Raw genomic sequence first — 20,266 nt, 5'->3', positions numbered from 1 at the left:
ATTGTCTGGGCGGAGCGATAAGGGCGGCTATAGGAGTAATAAGGGTGGCTATAGAAGCGATAAGGGTGGCTATTAATATTATCAGGGCGGAGGGATAAGGGCGGCTATAGGATAGATAAGGGTGGCTATAGGAGAGATAAGGGTGGCTACTGTCAGAGACGATATGTGATGATGTGGAGTTGTGGTGTTGGTGATTTTCATGTGATGTTGTGATTTTCTTGTCTTTATTTTGATACCTTGTGAAATTTGTCTTGTAGTTGGTAATTGATAATAATCTAATTTATGTTGAAATTGAGAGCCTGTGACTATTGCCAGGCAGATTATAAAATGAAATGTGGGCATGAGGTGTTGTGAGTAAATAATGAAGATATCGGCACGTGAATTGTCCGTGCAGTTATGATATGAAATGTGGGCACGAGGTGCTGTGAGTAAATAATGAAGATATTGGTACGTGAATTGTTCGTGCAGTTGTGATATGAAATGTGGGAACAAGGTAATTTGATTAAATGATAATAATATTGGCACATGAAATGGGCTGAGACCCGTGTTTACAAAAAAATATGAAAATGGGCCGAGACCCATATTTTTATGATTATGAAATGAGGTGTCGCATGGTGACTTTTTAATTGAAAGAATTATATTCAAAATATTTATTTGGAAGGATTTTTATTCAAAAAGAATTATATGAAATATATTTATTTGAGGAAATTATATTTGAAAAAGAGTTTTATTCGTAAGAATTATATGCGAAAAATATTTAATTGAAGAACTTGATTTAACTAGGTGTAATTGTATTTATCAATTGTTGAGCGATATTTATGGTGATTTTATTGTCTTACTGTGCATATTACTGGTTGTTTTAGGTTGTCATTATTGTTATTTGTTTTCTATTATTTTGTACATTATCTGGGTACCGACCGTGGTGTACTCATACTACACCTCTGCACATTTTTGTGCAGAGCCAGGTATTGGAGATATCAGACTTGAGCAGAGTTAAAAGGGGATCGTAAGGATTCAAGTTAGAGCTGCTTGTTGGTCCCAGTCCCTTGGAGTCTTTTTATTTCATGGTACTGTTAATTTTTAATCCAACAGTATTGTATATTCGGTCCTCGTAATCATTCCATGTATTCAGTTAGAGTTTGTGACTCAGTACTACCAGTCTTGGGAGTTTGTATGTTCATATTTGTTCCTCCATTAGTTTTGATTACTTATTTAATTTTAAAAAAATGGCTTCAAAATGTAATTGAAATCGGCTTACCTAGTCTTAGAGACTAGGTGACATCACGACGCTTGTGGTGGGATTTTGGGTCGTGACAGATTAGGAGGTTCATTGATGGCCTCACATATCAGCTGCGGTTACTTATGACTCGGGAGAGAGTATCGGGTTTGAATTTTGATGAGGTAGTTGACACTGCTCAGCAGATATAGATGGTTCGTAGTCAGGAACGTGGAGTGAGGGAGGCCAAGAGGCCTCGTGGACCAGGTGATTTCAGCGGTGTTCCTTCAGGGGGTCAGTTTTACCGCGGTAGAGGTCGTCCTTATAGACACGCTCAGATGGCTCGTCCAGTTCACCGTGGTGCATCATCCGGCCAGGGCTCATATAGTTCTCATCAGGTCCAGTCATCTCTCAGTGCCCTGCCAGCCCAGAGTTCGTCCCGTTCCCCTTTAGTTCAGGGTTCATTTGCACCCGATGCTTCTGGCAGTTATTCTGGTTCTGAGGGCCCGATTCAGTCTATACCACCACCAGTACCGGGAAGCTACTTTGAGTGTGGGGAATTTGGGCATATGTGGAGACAGTGTCCTCGTTGCTCGGGAGGTCCAGTGCAGGAGAGGAGTCACACTACGACTTCAGCACCAATTGCTTCACCATCTGCCCAGCCAGCACGGGGTGGGGGTCAGTCAGCTAGGCGTCGCCCAAGAGGGGGAGGCCGATCAGGTGGCGATCAGGCCCAATTCTATGTTTTTCCTACCAGACCAGATGTTGTTGCTTCAGATGCAGTGATCACAGGTATTGTCTCAGTGTGCCATAGTGAGGCTTCTATATTATTTGACCCTGGTTCTACTTATTTGTATGTGTCATCGTACTTTACTCATTATCTGGACATGCCCCGTGAGTCCTTAGTTTTTCCTTTTTGTGTAACTATACCGGTGGGCGATACTATTATTGTGGACCGTGTGTATCGGCCGTGCGTGGTAACTATTGGGGGACTGGAGAGTAGAGTTGATCTCTTATTGCTCAGTATGGTTGATTTTGATGTAATCCTGGGTATGGATTAGTTGTCTCCATGTCATGCTATTCTAGATTGTCATGCAAAAACCGTGACGTTGGCAATACCGGGGTTGCCAAAGGTCGATTGGAGAGGGTCTCTAGATTATGTTCCCAGTAGGGTAATTTCTTATTTGAAGGCCCAGCGTATGGTGGGGAAGGAGTCTTTGTCATATTTGGCCTTTGTGAGAAATGTTGATGCAGATACCCCTACTATTGATTTAGTACCGGTAGTGCGAGACTTTCCGGATATATTTCCTGCAGACCTGCCGGGTATGCCACCCGACAGGGATATTAATTTAGATATTGACTTGGTGCCGGGCACTCAGCCCATTTCTATTCCTCTGTATCATATGGCACCAGCTAAATTGAAAGAATTGAAAGAATTGAAAGAGCAACTTCAAGAACTCCTTGATAAGGGGTTTATTAGGCCTAGTGTGTCAACTTGAGGTGCACCGGCTCTGTTTGTGAAAAAGAAAGACGGTACTATGCGGATGTGCATCGATTACAGGCAGTTGAACAAAGTTACAATTAAAAATAAATATCCTTTTTCGCGTATTGATGACTTATTTGACCAGCTTCAGGGAGCGAGGGTGTTCTCCAAATTGATTTGAGATCGGGGTATCACCAGTTGAAAATTCGGGATTTGGATATCCTAAAGACGGCATTCAAGACTCGTTATGGTCACTACGAATTTCTTGTGATGTTATTTGGGCTAACCAATGCCCTAGCAACATTTATGTTGTAACGACCCGACCGGTCATTTTGAGCATTTACGCTCATTTCCACTATTTGAAGTCTTGAATAATTTTCTACGAGGTATTATGACTTGTGTGAATTGTTGCTTTTGGTTTTAAGGTATTTCAGAGTTAGCTTGGAAGCTTAACTTGAAATAGTTGACCGAATATTGACTTATGTGTAAACGACCTCGAAATTTAATTCGGATGATTCCAATAGCTCAGTATGGTGATTTTGAACTTAAGAGTGTGTCCGGAAAATTATTTGGAGGTCCGTAGTGGAATTAGGCTTGAAATGCCGAAAGTTAAAATTTTGGAAAGTTTGACCGAGGGGTTGACTTTTTGATATCGGGGTCGGAATCCGATTCTAAAAATTGGAATACCTCCATTATGGCATTTATGACTTGTGTGCAAAATTTGAAGTCAATCGGACGTGATTTGATAGGTTCCGGAGTCGTTTGTAGAAATTAGAAATTTCAAAGTTTATTAGGCTTGAATTGGGGTGTAATTCATGGTTTTAGCGTTGTTTTAGGTGATTTGAGGGTTCGACTAAGTCCGTATGATATTTTAGGACTTGTTGGTATATTTGGTTGAGGTCTTGAGGTGCTCTGGTGAGTTTGGGATGGTTAACGAATCATTTGTGGCCTTGGTAAGATTGCTGATATTTGTTGCTGTATTTTTTGGATTTTCTCTTTCGCGTTCACGAGTGGGTCCTCGCGTTCGCAAAGAGAAATTTCAAGCAGGCAGGATATACTCTTCGCGTTCGCGATGGGGTCTCGCGTTCGGGAAGAAGAGCTGGGTTGTGCGTCGCGTTCGCGAAGGGAAAAATAGTGGGCATGAGTTTTTGTCTTCGCGTTCACGAAGGGGAGCTCGTGTTCGCGAAGAAGGGCTCTCTAAAGCATCACGTTCGCGAGTAGTGTCTCGCGTTCGCGTAGAGCAAATGTTGGGCAGCACATTTTGTGCTTCACGAACGCGAGGGACCTGTCGCGTTCGCGAAGAAGAGAGGTCTGGACAGAAAGTTTAAGTTTAGAAAATGGGACTTCGTCCCATTTTCTATTTTTAACGATTTGGAGCTCGGATTGAGGCGATGTTTGGGTGATTTTCAGAGGAAACAACAGGGTAAGTGTTCTTAACTCATTATTGGTTAAATTACCCAAATCCATGGTTGTTTTTATCATTTAATTGGTGAATTGAGTTGGAAAAGTTTGAAAACCCTCTTGGTTTAAATTGAAGATTTGAGGGTCGAATTGGGGTCGGATTTTGGTAAAATTGGTATGGTTAGACTCGTGGTTGAATGGGCTTCCGAATTTTGTAACTTTTGTCGAGTTCCGAAACGTGGGCCCCACGGGCGATGTTTGAGCTAATTTTCGGATTTTTATGGAAAAATCATTATTTTCTTATGGAATTAATTCCAATGAATTTTATTGACTGAAACGAATTATTTGTGACTAAATTCGAGGCATTCGGAGGTTGATTTGCGAGGCAAAGGCATAACAGAATAAAGAATTTCACGCTCTGAGATAAGTAACACTTCTAAAATTGGTTTTGAGGGTATGAATCCCCGAATTTGGTATGATATGAATTGTTTGGAGGTGACAGACACGATAGGCGATGAACATGTAAACGTGCACTTGATAGAGGGTGGGGGTGTGTACAGATAATAACATGATTTTTTAATTTTTAATCTGAACATGTGGCACTTGATAGAGGAATTAAGTTGAGGCTAGTAATAAAGATCATGTTTAGGCTATGTGCCGATATTTTTGGACCCATGGGGTCGTGATGCTGTTGAATTAATTGTTCTAAAATATACATTTCACATTCAGTAATAATTGTCCATTGTGAGGATACTTATAGGATTGAGTTGCGCAATGCAGCAGGCCATTTGACTTTATATATGTTATTATTAAATGGATCGGGGTAGCCCGCCTGCAGTAGGCCAGAATGGCTTTATACGTTATTATTATATGGATCGGGACTGCCCGCTTGCAGCAGGCCTTATAGGCTTTACTATTTTATGGATCGGGGTTGCCCGCCTGCAGCAGGACTTATAGGCTTTGTTATTATACGGATCGGGACTGCCCACCTGCAGTAGTCCATATTGGCTTGTATTAAGCTTGGGCTGAAGGAGCCCCTCCGGAGTCTGTACACACCCCCAGTGAGCGTAGATGATCATCGATACTCGAGATGGACTTCCCAGGGCATGGACCTGCCTTACTTACTGCTTATATATATATATATATATATATATATATATATATATATATATATATATATATAGAGAGAGAGAGAGAGAGAGAGAGAGATGTATTTTCCCAGGGTATGGACTTGCCTTACTTATTTGTATTGTAATGAGTTTACCTGGACATGGATCTTGATTGTATTATTTATATTTGGGGAATAAATTATCCCAGGGCTGGATTGGCCTTATACGGTACTGGGTGACTGACTGTCAGTCGATGTGTATTTATATACGGGTTGGAACACCCTAGGCTGGATTGGCCATAAACAGTACCAAGTGACTGGATAATTTGTGACCAGTATTTAGTTGAGGTCTTTCTACTGAGATGTCATACGCCTCATATCATGCAGTATTGATCTATTTCACTTGTACTGAGTTTACTGTTGAACTTGAAAACATGCCTATATTTCAATACCATTGTTTTTACTGGACTGTACCTGCGGAGCTCATCATTTCTTTCAGCCTAGAGGTTAGTCTTGTTACTTATTGAGTTAGTTGTACTCATACTACACTCTGCACCTCGTGTGCAGATCCAGGTGCTTTCGGACATGGAGATTGTTATATTTCAGAGTACTATCAGTTGGAGACTATCAAGGTAATTGTTTGGCGCCTGCTGACCTTGTCTCTCTTTTCTTCAATTATTGTACTATTTGTTCTATTCTTTTAGACAGTTGTTTTTTTTATCAAATCAGACATTGTATTCATATTAGATGCTTATGTACTCAGTGACACCAGGTTTTGGGAGTGTTAGATTTGAAATTGTGAGATTTCTTCCGCTGAATTTAATTATTTTGTTTTCAAATTTAAAAGATATGGTGGTTTATTGAGATATTCGCATTGAGATAGGCACCATAATGACAGGTGAGATTTTGGGTCTTGACAAGTTGGTATCAGAGCTCTAGGTTACATAGGTCTCACGAGTCATGAGCAGGTTTAGTAGAGTCTTGCGGATCGGCACGGAGACATCTGTACCTATCGTGTGGAATTGGTCCAGCTTGCAACATAACTCTTTGAATTCCTTCCATGCATTCGTATGCGCACATGAGCGCTCAGTATAAGTTGTGTATCGCCTGCTTGTGATTATATGAACGAGGTTCATGATGTGTATTCTGTGTTTTGGTGATGGGCCAGTCTGGGGGACTTGAGGCCAGGTTTAGACCGCAGCTTAGGCTCGGTAACTTCAGTTGTAATTTGTACATTTGGGCTCATATGTCCGGTAATGTCCTTACGAGAGAAATTTGTGGCTCGATGAGCGGTGGAATGGCTTTGTGATGAGAATGATGTAACTTCGAAATATGTTAAGACGATTTGAATGTGACAAGAAGTATTTCCTTGAAATGTAAAAAGGGCCATTAGGTGCTTGATTTTGGTTTTGATGTGACGTACAGTCTCGAGTATGAATGTTTTAAAGGATCTTTCAGTTAAATTGTGGGACAAATTAAATTCTCATGTCTTGTTAATGAGTTTAGAATCAGAAAGATTAAGTGATTGCGTAGTAATTATGGATGCGAAAGGGTATAACAAGATGCCAATTTGAGACTAAGCAGGTGGGTTATCTCCTGCGGAGTAATCTATGTAGGTGCATTCCTTACGATATGAATAGAGAGTTTCTTTTCTGCCACAGGGCGTATGTGTTGAGACTTGAATTTGAATCTGGTTGAGAAATTTGACTTGATTGTCGCGAGAATAAATGTGAACTTAGCGGATGATTGAAGTAGTTTATGGTGGGTGTTGCATAAGCTTGAGAATAATTTTCATTGAACTGACTACAGTATTATGACAGTAATAAAGTATGGGTATTATGAATTATCGTGTGTTTTGTTCTATGGCTTTGAGCCAAGTGGGGGAATCTGCTATTGACAATTCAATTCATGGTTATATGTTTAAAATTTAGTTTTGGTCTGAGGCATACTTGTGGGTTAGTTATGACTTGCAGAGGTTGAGATCGAGGGTGATTCGAATAAGGAAATTCATGGATACGGGTTATATTGCACTTATGAATATATGAAAATCATGGAATGAGTGAGTTGTTATTTGTGAAGGATGTAGTGCGCACAGAGTATGAATTTGATTGGTGGTATTAAGGTTGGGGTACTTCTTTGGGTGTTGTTGTGCTAATGGGGCATGTGTCTTTCGGCCCGTTTGGGGGGTGCAATTGATATTTAAGCAGAGTGGATGACTCCTGAGAAAGTTCCAATGGATTCAAGATTAATATGTAACAATTGAGAATTTTTGGTGGATTTGATTATGGCTAAAATATGAGATTTAAGTTGGATGGTGTCGAGACTTATGCCATTTTTGTATATCATTAGGGATTTTATATTTCGGTATCAGGAAGGTGAACGAAATGGCCTTAGACTCAAATAAGGTATTTTCAAAGTGGGTATTTCGGTTGTGGTATTTATAAGGGTAATTATGATGTGGTGAGACTCTACAAGTGTTTTGGTGGCAATATTCTTGGGTTTTGGTGACCTACGTGGTTTGGTCGAGTTAGAGGAATTTAGTTCTAATAGCTTAGTTATGTGCAGATGGATTTCAAAGTATTCTTGATGGTTTGAACTCGATATTTTCTACTGGTGTGGGAAACGTGTTGTATATTGTGATTTCCTCCTGGAAGGAAGCGAGAGGAAGGTTTCTAACTAACCGGGTATGTAATTTGTCGGTGACTCAGAGTTGATAATAAGATTCTTGTGACTTTCACATGGTAGATGTGGTGTGTTGTGCGGGATTAAGATTCACACGCATAAGGTGGCAGTTCATTCTTGAAAGAAAGATCATGAATTTTGGACAGAATGGTCAGTTTTCATATATTTAGAGGAATGTTATAACTGCCTGAGGATCCCTGAGAAGGGTGTGCATTTCAGAAGACGCGTTGTGTTTTGACTTACAGATATTCATCGATATTGAAGTACCCACCTCGGTTATAGACTGCTAATATTCAAATTATTTCTATGTGGCACGAAAGAATTATGAAAGTATTCCTCATGGGAAGATCATGAAAGGAAGACGTGTTAGTCATTCTAGTGCTGGAGTTGGGATCAGTTACGGTGATTCATGTGTTTGATGAATTTGGAGACTGGGAGTTCTCAGAAGTATATTATTTTAGGTTACGACATGTTTGAGGTCAGTATTTTATTTTAACTCAGTAGAGGAACTAGTTGCGTTAATTATTTGTGATAGCTACGTGCTATAAGTGTGCATATATGTGAGATTTGAGCCAATGTGCGGGCGTCAGGGCAAGTACTCATACTCGAAAGAATGCTTAGGCTATGATATGCCTAGAGTTGACTGTTAAGAGTAAAGTTATTACGTTTCTCGTGTTCGTACCTTTGTTGAGAACTATCTGGGCTACATTTGAGGTTTCAAAGAGGTTAATTCCCCTGAATAAATGGGGTAGTTACTATTTTTGAGTTAACTTGCCAATTTGAAGTATGACACCATACTTTGCACATGCTTACGCTATGGCATGTTATTTACACTAGTCCAGGAGCATGTGAATCTTATTTCATTTATCACATACATGTGTACTTATTTGATTGCTCCTCTATGATATGCTTGGACTGGAGGTCTGTGACCATGCCAGGCGGATTATGTTATTGGCACGTGAGTTGTCCGTGCGGATCCATATACTGATATTATTGGCACGTGAGTTGTCCGTGCGGGTTCAGATATTGATACTATAGCACGTGAGTTGTCCGTGCGAGTGATGCTAATGTGAGCTTTAAAAGAGCTGGTTACTGTTATTAAACTTGTGTGTATCAGTTGTACAATATATAATGAGATTATAGCATTACAGTTGTGGTGGTGCTTGTTGAACTTACAATACGGTTCTCTATTTTGAGATATTTTCCATTTTTGGGTACAAGGTTGCACAGTTGTGGATTGAGTTGTATTGGTGTGGCATGTCAATAGGATAGTTTTGTTTAATAATATAAGGTCATTGGACCGAGAATGGATACTATCAGGTTAGATTCCGGTATATTGGGAGGATAATATTGAAGGTCGGCATAGAAAGTGATTATATCTGGGACTATGGCTATGGCTGGATACAACTTGTTCATACTTATACAGTGTGTAGATGTGAGATTCGGATATTGAAAAGAATTCTGGATGTTATAAATTTGGCTCCATAGTTTTTGGGCTAAGGTTAAATTAATGATTTTCAGTTATGTTATATTGTCAAGCCTATATAGAATAGGGTGACATGAGATCACCCACGGCTATGTGCGTGGTAAGGTGGAATAGAGATTTGAAGGTTAAGAACAACTCTTGGCACGTTCGAGGACGAGCGTATGTTTAAGTGGGGGAGATTGTAACGACCCGACCGGTCGTTTTGAGCATTTACGCTCATTTAAACTATTTGAAGTCTTGAATAATTTCCTACGAGGTATTATGACTTGTGTGAATTGTTGGTTTTGCTTTTAAGGTATTTCGGAGTTAGCTTGGAAGGTTAAGTTGAAATAGTTGACTAGATATTGACTTATGTGTAAACGACTTCAAAATTTAATTCGGATGATTCTAATAGCTCCGTATGGTGATTTTGGACTTACGAGTGTGTCCGGAAAATTATTTGGAGGTCCGTAGTGGAATTAGGATTGAAATGCCAAAAGTTAAAATTTTGGGAAGTTTGACCGAGGAGTTGACTTTTTGATATCGGGGTCGGAATCCGATTCTGAAAATTGGAATACCTCTGTTATGTCATTTGTGACTTGTGTGCAAAATTTGAAGTCAATCGGACGTGATTTGATAGGTTCCTGAGTCGTTTGTAGAAATTAGAAATTTCAAAGTTCATTAGGCTTGAATTGGGGTGTAATTTATGGTTTTAGCATTGTTTTAGGTGATTTCAGGGTTCGACTAAGTCCATATGATATTTTAGGACTTGTTGGTATATTTGGTTGAGGTCCCGAGGGACTCGGGTGAGTTTGGGATGGTTAACAGATCATTTGTGGCCTTGGTAAGATTGCTGATATCTGTTGCTGCATTTTTTGGATTTTCTCTTTCGCGTTCGCGAGTGGGCCTTCACGTTCGCAAAGAGGAATTTCAGGCAGGCTGGATTTACTCTTCGCGTTCGCGATGGGGTCTCGCGTTCGTGAAGAGGAGCTGGGTTGTGAATCGCGTTCGCGTTCGCGAAGGGAAAAATAGCGGGCATGGGTTTTTGCCTTCGCGTTCGCAAAGTGGAGCTCGCGTTCATGAAGAAGGGCTCTCTAAAGCATCGCGTTCACGAGCAGTGTCTCGCGTTCGCAATGAGAAAATGTTGGGCAGCACATTTTGTGCTTCGCGAACGCGAGGGACCTGTCACGTTCACGAAAAAGAGAGGTCTGGACAGAAAGTTTAAGTTCAGAAAATGAAACTTCGTCCCATTTTCCATTTTTAACGATTTGGAGCTCAGATTGAGGTGATATTTGGGTGATTTTCAGAAGAAACAACTTGGTAAGTGTTCTTAACTCATTATTGGTTAAATTACCCGAATCCATGATTGTTTTTATCATTTAATTGGTGAATTGAGTTGGTAAAGTTTGAAAACCCTCTTGTTTTAAATTGAAGATTTGAGGGTCGAGTTAGGGTCGGATTTTGGTAAAATTGATATGGTTAGACTCGTGGTTGAATGGGCTTCCGTATTTTGTAAATTTTGTCGAGTTCCGAGATGTAGGCCCCATCGGCGATTTTTGAGCTAACTTTTGGATTTTTATGGAAAAATCATTATTTTCGTATGGAATTAATTCCAATGAACTTTATTGACTGAAACGAATTATTTGTGATTAGATTTGAGGCATTCGGAGGCCGATTTGCGAGGCAAAGGCATAGCAGAGTAAATATTTTCACGCTCTGAGGTACGTAACACTTCTAAACTTGGTTCTGAGGGTATGAATCCCTGAATTTGGTATGATATGAATTGTTTGGAGGTGACAGACACAATAGGTGACGAACATGTAGACGTGCACCACAAAAAGTGTGTCTTGAATAAATCATGTGAAGAAGAAAAAAAAAATTAAAGAGTCATGTTATTATCTGAACATGTGGCACGTGATAGAGGAATTAAGTTGAGGCTAGTAATAAAGATCATGTTTAGGCTATGTGTCGATATTTTTGGACCCATGGGGTCGTGATGTTGTTGAATTAATTGTTCTAAAATATACATTTCACACTCAGTAATTATTGTCCATTGTGAGGATATTTATGGGATTGAGTTGTGCAATGCAGCAGGCCATTTGACTTTATATATGTTATTATTAAATGGATCGGGAAGGACCGCCTGCAGCAGGCCAGAATGGCTTTATACGTTATTATTATATGGATCGGAGCTACCCGCTTGCAGAGGGCCTTATAGGCTTTACTGTTTTATGGATTGGGGTTGCCCGCCTGCAGCAGGCCTTATAGGCTTTGTTATTATACGGATCGGGACTGTCCGCCTGCAGTAGGCCATATTGGCTTGTATTACGCTTGGGCTGAAGGAGCTCCTCCAGAGTCTGTACACACCCCCAGTAAGCGTAGATGGTCATCGATACTCGGGATGGACTTCCCAGGGCATGGACTTGCCTCACTTACTGCTTATATATATATATTTGGGATGGATTTTCCCAGGGCATGGACTTGCCTTACTTATTTGTATTGTAATGAGTTTACTTGGACATAGATCTTGATTGTATTATTTATATTTAGGGAATAAATTATCCCAGGGCTGGATTGGCCTTATACGGTACTGGGTGACTGAATGTCAGTCGATGTGTATTTATATACGGGTTGGAACACCCCTGGGCTGGATTGGCCATAAACAGTACCAAGTGACTGGATATTTTGTGACCAGTATTTAGTTGAGGTCTTTCTACTGAGATGTCATACGCCTCATATCATGCAGTATTGATCTATTTCACTTGTACAGAGTTTACTGTTGAACTTAAAAGCATGCCTATATTTCTGTACCATTGTTTTTACTGGACTGTACCTGCAGAGCTCATCATTTCTTTCAGCCCAGAGGTTAGACTTGTTACTTATTAAGTTAGTTATACTCATACTATACTCTGCACCTCGTGTGCAGATCTAGGTGCTTTCGGACACGGAGATTGTTAGATTTGAGAGTACTATCAATTGGAGACTATCAAGGTAGCTGTTTGGCGCCTGCTGACCTTGTCTCTCTTTTCTTCAGTTATTGTACTGTTCTATACTTTCAGACAGTGGTTTTTTAATCAAATCAGACATTATATTCATATTAGATGCTCATTTACTCAGTGGCACCGGGTTTTGGGAGTGTTAGATTTGAAATTGTGAGATTTCTTCCGCTGAATTTAATTATTTTATTTTCAAATTTAAAAGATATGGTGGTTTATTGAGATATTCGACTTGCCTAGTATTGATATAGGCGCCATCACGACAGGTGAGATTTTGGGTCGTGATATATGCACTTAATGAATAGCGTATTCCAACCGTATCTTGACTCATTTGTCGTAGTATTTATTGATGATATCCTAGTGTACGCACATAGCTAGGAGGAACATGCACAACATTTGAGTATTGTACTACAGAGGCTGAGGGAAGAGAAACTTTATGCCAAATTCTCTAAGTGTGAGTTCTGGCTTAGTTCGGTGGCATTCTTGGGACACATAGTGTCCAGTAAAGGGATTAAGGTGGATCCGAAGAAAATAGAGGCAGTTCAGAGTTGGCACAGACCATCTTCAGTTACCGAGATTTGGAGTTTTCTCAGCTTGGTCGATTATTATCGTCGCTTCGTGGAGGGTTTCTCATCTATTGCATCGCCTATGACTAAATTGACCCAGAAAGGTGCTCCGTTCAGGTGGTCGGATGAGTATGAAGAGAGCTTTCAGAAGCTCAAGAAAGCTTTGACTACAACTCCAGTATTGGTGTTGCCTATGGGTTCAGGGTCTTATACTGTGTATTGTGACGCATCACGTAGTAGTCTTGGCGCAGTGTTGATGCAAGATGGTAGGGTGATTTCCTATGCATCCAGAAAGTTGAAGGTACATGAGAAGAATTATCCGGTCCACGACCTTGAGTTAGCAGGTATTGTTCGTGCCTTGAAAATTTGGCGGCATTACTTGTACGGTGTCCATTGTGAGGTATATACCGATCATCAGAGTCTACAATATTTGTTTAAACATAAGGATCTTAATTTGCGGCAGCGAAGGTGGTTGGAGTTGCTTAATGATTATGATATCACAATTCTCTATCATCCCGGAAAGGCCAATGTGGTGGTCGATGCCTTGAGTCGTAAGGCAGAGAGTTTGGGCAGCTTAGCATACTTACCAGTAGCAGAGGGGCCTTTAGCCTTGGATGTTCAGGCTTTGGACAACCAGTTTGTTAGATTGGATATTTTCGAGCCGAGTCGAGTTATGGCTTGTGTGGTTTCTCGGTCTTCTTTATATGATCGCATCATAGAGCGCCAGTATGATGATCCCCATCTGCTTGTCCTTAAGGACACGGTTCAGCACGGTGATGCCAAGGAAGTCACTATAGGAGATGACGGTGTATTACGAATGCAGGGTAGGCTATGTGTGCCTAATGTAGATGGTTTGCGTGAGTTGATTCTCCAGGAAGCTCACAGTTCGCGGTACTCCATTCATCCAGGTGCCGCGAAGATGTATCAGGACTTGAGGCAGCACTACTGGTGGAGGCGGATGAAGAAAGATATAGTTGGGTTTGTAGCTCGGTGTTTAAATTATCAACAGGTGAAGTATGAGCATCAGAGACCGGGAGGATTACTGTCACGACCCAAAATTCCCACCTTCGGACCGTGATGACGCCTAACATTTCACTTGCTAGGCAAGCCAACGTTAGAATAATATTATCCATTTTAAAACAATTTGTAAATGTATTAATAACAAGAAAACAAATGCGGAAGCAAATTTGAAATAATCCATAATAATAACGGTGTCTAAATACCATCCCAGAATTGGTGTCACAAGTGCACGAGCTTCAAGAATAAATACAAATAAAGGTCTGAATAAAGTAAAGCGGTTTGGAAATAAACACACAGCCAAATTAAAATAGATGGGGACTTCAGAACTGCGGACGCCATGCAGTTATACCTCAAGTCTCTTCTGGTCGCTGAAATCCGGGCAAGTTTATGGTACGCCGCTGGGACCAACTCCAAAATCTGCACAAGAAGTGCAGAGTGTAGTATCAGTACAACCGACCCCATGTACTGGTAAGTGCTGAGCCTAACCTCGGCGAAGTAGTGACAAGGCTAAGGCGATTCACTTACATTAACCTGTACGCAATATTAGTAACAACAACAATAATAGGAATAAAACAGGTAATTCATTTATAATAATTGAAGGCAACTTAGCAGTCATAACCAATTATCATTTCCATTATTTCTGTTGCAGCGTGCAAACCGCTCTCACAATATATCCATATTCAGTTCTGTTGCGGCGTGCAACCCAGTCCTCCAACATATTCATTTTAATCAAGTCTGTTGCGGCGTGCAACCCGATCCTCCAATATTAACTTTTTAACAAGTCTGTTGCGGCGTGCAACCCGATCCTCTAATATTGACTTTTAATAAGTCTGTTGCAGCGTGCAACCCGATCCTCTAATATTGACTTTTAATAAGTCTGTTGCAGCGTGCAACCCGATCCTCCAATATTTTCATTTACCAATTCTTATAGAAGAAATTTTTCCAATAAATGTAACAATTAGTATAAAATTACAAGACAACAAGCAAATAATAATTATGGTTTAATTATGAAGCAAACAATGACAAATAACAAATTATTATGGAAATCAGGGAGCAAATAGGCAGCTTAATATTTAATATGCTAAATGTCTAATAACAATTAAGGCACATAATTCAAATAGCATATAATAGTTAATGCAGGAATTCAATAATTTATATTTGCAAAGAATACGTGAGAAACAATTATTATAATAGTTAATTTATGATTAAAATAATTTATGATTTTTCAAGTAAGCAGGCAAACAATTAATTTGACGACGTATAGACACTCGTCACCTCGCCGATACGTCGTTTACATGCAATTCACATAACAAACAATTTAAGGGTTTTATTCCCTCAAGTCAAGGTTAACCATGACACTTACCTCGCTTTGCAAATTCCAATCAATTATTCAACCACAGCTTTTCCTTTTAAATTTGCCTCTGAAAGCTTCAAATCTATTCACAAACAATTCGATAGATTCAATACGAATCATAGGAATTAATTCCATATGAATTTATAAATTTTCCGGATAAAAAACCGAAATTCATTATAATAGTCGGTAGTGGGACCCACATCTCAAATCCAGGAAAACCTTGCAAAATCCGAACACCCGTTCCGATACGAGTTCAACCATACCAAATTTGTCCAATTACGATATCAAATTGACCTTCAAATCTTAGATTTTCGTTTTTGAAAAGTTTTACAAAAATTCCAATTTCTTCCATCTAAATCCGAAATAAATGATGAATATAGACATGGATTTGTGAAATATAATCACTTTATGATAAAGAACACTTACCCAGTTCAAAGTCGTAAAAATCCCCCTTGAAATCGCCCAAATCCGAGACTCAAAACTCAAAAATGAGTAAAAATGGCTAAGACCCGATTTTATGTATTCTGCCCAGCATTTTCGCATCTGCGGTGCCTGGGCTCGCACATGCGAGCTCGCATCTGCGAGAAAAATCTCGCATCTGCGAAAAGGGGTTGCTAGGCGAGGTTCCGCATCTGCGCACAAAATGTCGCACCTGCGACGTCCGCATCTGCGCGCAAGGGCCGCACTTGTGAAGGATGCATCTGCGAAGGCCGTATCTGCGATGAAAGTCTCGCTTCTGCGAGCTCGCACCTGCGGTCAAAATGACGCCTAACATTTCACTTGCTAGGCAAGCAAACGTTAGAATAATATTATCTATTTTAAAACAATTTGTAAATGTATTAATAACAAGAAAACAAATGCGGAAGCAATTTTGAAATAATCCATAATAATAATGGTGTCTAAATACCATCCCAGAATTGGTGTCACAAGTGCACGAGCTTCAAGAATAAATACAAATAAAGGTCTGAATAAAGTAAAGCTGTCTGGAAATAAACACACAGCCAAATTAAAATAGACGGGGACTTCAGAACTACAGACGTCATGCAGTTATACCTCAAGTCTCCTCTGGTCGCTGAAATCCGAGAAAGTCTATGGTACGCCGTTGGGACCAACTCCAAAATCTGCAAAAGAAGTGCAGATTGTAGTATCAGTACAACCGACCCCATGTACTGGTAAGTGCTGAGCCTAACCTCGACGAAGTAGTGACGAGGCTAAGGCGGTTCACTTACATTAACCTGTACGCAATATTAGTAACAACAACAATAATAGGAATAAATCAGGTAATTCATTTATAATAATTGAAGGCAACTCAGCAGTCATAACCAATTATCATTTTTATTATTTCTGTTGCAGCGTGCAACCCGCTCTCATAATATATCCACATTCAGTTCTGTTGCGGCGTGCAACCCGCTCCTCCAACATATTTATTTTAATCAAGTCTGTTGCGGCGTGCAACCCGATCCTCCAATATTAACTTTTTAGAAAAGTCTGTTGCGGCGTGCAACCCGATCCTCCAATATTAACTTTTTAATAAGTCTGTTACGGTGTGCAACCTGATCCGCCAATATTGACTTTTAACAAGTCTATTGCGGCGTGCAACCCGATCCTCCAATATTGACTTTTAATAAGTCTGTTGCGGCGTGCAACTCGATCCTCCAATATTAACTTTTAATAAGTATGTTGCGGCGTGCAACCCGATCCTCCAATATTGACTTTTAATAAGTCTGTTGCGGCGTGCAACCCGATTCTCCAATATTTTTATTTACCAATTCTTATAGAAGACATTTTCACAATAAATGTAGCAATTAGTATAAAATTACAAGACAACAAGCATACAATAATTATGGTTTAATTATGAAGCAAACAATGATAAATAGCAAATTATTATGGAAATCAGAGAGCAAATGGGCAGTTTAATATTTAATATGCTAAATGTCAAATAACAATTAAGGCACATAATTCAAATAGCATGTAACAGTTAATGTAGGACTTCAAGAATTTATATTTGCAAAGAATAAGTGAGAAATAATTATTATAATAGTTAATTTATGATTAAAAATAATTTATGATTTTTCAAGTAAGCAGGCATACAATTAATTTGATGACGTATAGACACTCGTCACCTCGCCTATACGTCATTTACATGCAATTCACATAACAAACAATTTAAGGGTTCTATTCCCTCAAGTCAAGGTTAACCCCGACACTTACCTCGCTTTGCAAATTCCAATCAATTATTCAACCACGGCTTTTCCTTTTCAATTTGCCTCTAAAAGCATCAAATCAATTCACAAACAAATCGATATATTCAATACGAATCATAGGAATTAATTCCATATGAATTTATAAATTTTCTAAATAAAAAACCGAAATTCATTATAATAGTCGGCAGTGGGACCCACATCTCAAATCCAGGAAAAACTTGTGAAATCCAAACACCCGTTCCGATACAAGTTCAACCATACCAAATTTGTCCAATTTCGATATCAAATTGACCTTCAAATCTTAAATTTTTGTTTTTGGAAAGTTTTACAAAAATTCTAATTTCTTCCATCAAAATCCGAAATAAATGATGAATATAGACATGGATTTGTGAAATATAATCACTTTATGATAAAGAACACTTACCTAGTTCAAAGTCGTGAAAATTTCCCTTGAAATCGCCGAAATCCGAAACTCAAAACTCAAAAATGAGTAAAAATGGCTAAGACCCGATTTTATGTATTCTGCCCAGCATTTTCGCATCTGCGGTGCCTGGGCTCGCACATGCGAGCTCGCATCTGCGAGAAAAATCTCGCATCTGCAAAAAGGGGCTACTAGGCGAGGTTCCGCATCTGCGGACAAAATGTCGCACCTGCGACGTCCGCATCTGCGCGCAAGGGCCGCACCTGCGAAGGCCGCATCTATGATGGAAGTTTCGCTTCTGCGAGCTCGCACCTGCGGTCAAAATTCTGCAGGTGCGATTATACTAGAACTCAAAATTTCAGATTTTGCTTAAGTCCAATTCTTGTTCCAATTTCGATCTGTTTCACTCTCGGGGTACTCGGGACCCCGCTCGAATATACCAACAAGTCCCGTAACATAATACGAACTGACTCGGGGTCTAAAATCACGTCAAACAATACTGAAATTACAATTCACATCCCGATTCGAACTTTGAGTTTTAAACTTTCAATTTACAAATCTCGTGCCAAAATATATTAAATAAATCCGGAATGACTTCAAATTTGGAACAAAAGTCATAAATGACATAACAGAGCTGTTCAAATTTCCAGAATCGGATTCCGGCTCCGATATCAAAAAGTCAACCTCGTGGTCAAACTTGGAATATTTAGCCTTTAAATTGCTAGTTCTGTTAAATGGTCATAACTTGAGCTAGGGACCTTCAAATTAAATTCCGGGCATACGCCCAAGTCTCAAATCACGATACGGAGCTATCGGAACTGTCAAAATATGGATCCGGATCCGTTTGCTAAAAACATTGACCAAAGTCAACCCACTTGAATTTTACAGCTATATTTCATATTTTAATCCATTTTTCACATAAAAACTTTCCGAAAATTTGTAAGGACTGCGCACGCAAGTCGAGGAATGATTAAATGGTACTTTCGAGGTTTTAGAACATAGAATTACTTATTAAATATAAAGATGACATTTTGGGTCATCACAATTACTTCAGAGACTTGAAATTTCGGAGAGGGAAATCGGAGCGTATTACCATGGATTTTGTAGTTGGGCTTCCACAGACTTTGAGGAAGTTTGATGTTGTTTGGGTGATTGTGCATCGGTTGACCAAATACGCGCATTTTATTCTAGTTGGTACTACTTATTCTTCGGAGCGGTTGGTTGAGATTTATATCTGCGAGATTGTTTGCCTACACGGTGTGCCAGTGTCGCACGCAGTTTACATCACAGTTTTGGAGTGTAGTACAACGAGAATTAGGTACATAGGTTCAGCTAAGTACAACATTTCACCTCAGACGGATGGGCAGTCCGAGCGCACTATTCAGATATTGGAAGATATGCTATGCATTTGTGTTATAGATTTTGGAGGTTCTTGGGATCAGTTCCTGTCGCTTGCAGAGTTTGCCTACAATAACAGCTACCAATCGAGCATTCAGATGGCTCCGTATGAGGCTTTATATGGGAGACGGTGTCGGTCTCCAGTGGGTTGGTTTGAGCCGGATGAGACTAGACTATTGGGTACTGATTTGGTTCAGGATGATTTGGAGAAGGTTAAATTGATTCAGGAGAGGTTTCGCACGGCGCAGTCTAGACAAAAGAGTTATGCCGACCGGAAGGTCCGTGATGTTGCTTACATGGTTGGGAAAAAGGTTCTACTTAAGATTTCACCCATGAAAGGTGTGTTGAGGTTCAGAAAGAAGGGCAAGTTGAACCCTCGGTATATTGGGCCTTTTGAGATACTTAAGAAAATTGGAGAAGTGGCTTATGAACTTGTTTTGCCACCCAGTCTATCGGGTGTTCATCCAGTGTTCTATGTATCAATGCTCCGAAAGTATATCGGAGATCCGTCTTATATTTTGGATTTTAGTATAGTGCAGTTGGATGGTAATTTGACTTATGCTGTGGAGACGATTGTTATTTTAGACCGGCAGGTCTGAAAGTTGAGATCAAAGAACAAAGCTTCAGTAAAAGTGCAATGGAGAGGCTAGCCAGTCGGAGAAGCTACTTGGAAAACTGAGCGGGAGATACAGAGCAAATATACACACCTATTTGAGACTCCAGGTATAATTCTAAACCCGTTAGAGGACGAATATTTATTTAAGAGGGGGAGAATGTAATGACCCGATCGGTCGTTTTGAGTATTACAACCCCGTTCCCCCATTTACTGCTCAATTTATGCCTTACATTTGTTATGTAACTTGCTGGGGGTAATTGGTTCAAGTCCGGTGAGGTTTTGGAATGATTTGGAATACTTAGTTTTAAGGTTTAGAATTTAAGTAGAAAAGGTTGA

This window comes from Nicotiana tomentosiformis, chromosome 6 (assembly GCF_000390325.3).
Source record: "Nicotiana tomentosiformis chromosome 6, ASM39032v3, whole genome shotgun sequence".
Lineage (NCBI taxonomy): Eukaryota > Viridiplantae > Streptophyta > Magnoliopsida > Solanales > Solanaceae > Nicotiana > Nicotiana tomentosiformis.
Note: the sequence above shows the minus strand (reverse complement) of the source record.